The sequence below is a fragment of the Petaurus breviceps genome, unplaced genomic scaffold (genome assembly GCF_028583685.1).
Source record: "Petaurus breviceps papuanus isolate PSGF00001 unplaced genomic scaffold, PetGlider_PUasm1.0 171, whole genome shotgun sequence".
Taxonomy (NCBI): Eukaryota; Metazoa; Chordata; class Mammalia; order Diprotodontia; family Petauridae; genus Petaurus; species Petaurus breviceps.
The window spans coordinates 9,086,670-9,088,027 of record NW_027185754.1 but is presented as its reverse complement, the minus strand read 5'-3'; the positions used below and the strand labels follow the sequence as shown (position 1 = coordinate 9,088,027).

The following is a 1,358-nucleotide window of genomic DNA, read 5'->3' as shown; positions in this document are numbered from 1 at the left end:
CTTTTAGTCTCATTTTAGTCTCTTTTAGTCTCATTTTCCTCAAGAATAAAATGAAATGATCTCAAAGATCCCTTCCAGCTCCATCATTCTGTGACCTGTGATTCTATGATTGACTAATTTTAAAAAACATATTCTCTCATTGAGAAGTTTGTGATCTTGGTGACTTTCCTGACTTAGTTTGAAGCTTAATATGCAGCACAGAGGGGAGCATTGGTCTCTGAGCCTGGAGTAACTGGGAGAAAGGGAATTGGGGTCTTGTAAATTATTTACAAACCTGCTGCCATCAACCTATAAAGGGAGCACAGCCATAGCTTTCTCGTGGCAAATTTGTTCACTGGCTTCCTTTACCCAGTCTAGGAGGCAGAATTATATGGGTTTAACTTAGGAAACAGCAAGGAAACAAAGTAGAGCAAGAAGGGAAGAAGCATGTAGGTGGATGAAATGACCATAATAAAATTCTAGCCACATTGACGATGATGATGATGATGATGGAAGAGGAGGAGGAAGAAGAAGAGGAAGAGGAGAAAGAAGATGAGAAGGATTAATTCCTCGGACATTCTGAGACTGCCTTGGGAGGTTAACAAATGTGTTAAAGAGATACCTATTTTCATCTCAAAGGGATGTTTACATGGTCTTTGATTGCAGAAATGTAGAGTGTACCCCTTTAGTAGACTACTAACTCAATAAGAGCCAATCATTAGACATGGAAGCCCCACCCTCCCAAAAATGTTAATGCTTTAGGTTGCCTTAAGAAAGGTCCAAGGTCACACTCACTTTGACAGCACATATACTAACATCAGAACGATACAGAGAAGATGAGCATGGCCCCTGTGCAAGGAAGACACACAAATTCACGAAACATTCCACATTTACAAAAATTCTCAATAAAAGCAAAGGCCCAGGGTCCAGACACAAGAGCAGGTAGTCTCACTGTCCTCTGCAGGATGGTCAGACCACATCTGTATTATTGTATTCATTCTAACTATCTCACTTGATGAAAAACCTTAACAAGCAAAAATGGGCCCAGAGGAGATTGACCTGGCTGGGGAAGGTACTGGATCCCATGTGTAATGTTAATGGAATCTGAAGATCTTCCATGCCCCTTTGTATTGGCAAGTAAGCAGGCACTTAGCACCTTGTTTCAAGTTAACACCTTGTTTAAGCTATTTAATTAACACAGAAGTAGTTAACACCTTGGGAGGAAGTTGCTGATGTAACAGGAAGTGGCAGAATAGGGAGGAGCTAAGGCATATATAAGGAAAGGCCTCAGCTGGAAATGGCAGAATTTCTCTCAGTGAATTTCTGGAGGCTGCAACTTTTGCTGAGACCTTTCTTCTGGGAATTTCTTCTGACACCTT

The 1,358-nt window shown here is 41.0% G+C and overlaps 1 non-coding gene across 1 annotated transcript; it reads left to right on the top strand.

The window, feature by feature from the left end:
• The first annotated feature begins 770 nt into the window (after positions 1-770).
• On the top strand, positions 771-873 carry LOC138157320 (U6 spliceosomal RNA). Its single transcript, XR_011167358.1, has one exon. It is a non-coding gene; the product is annotated as a U6 spliceosomal RNA (small nuclear RNA).
• The last annotated feature ends 485 nt before the right edge of the window (positions 874-1,358 follow it).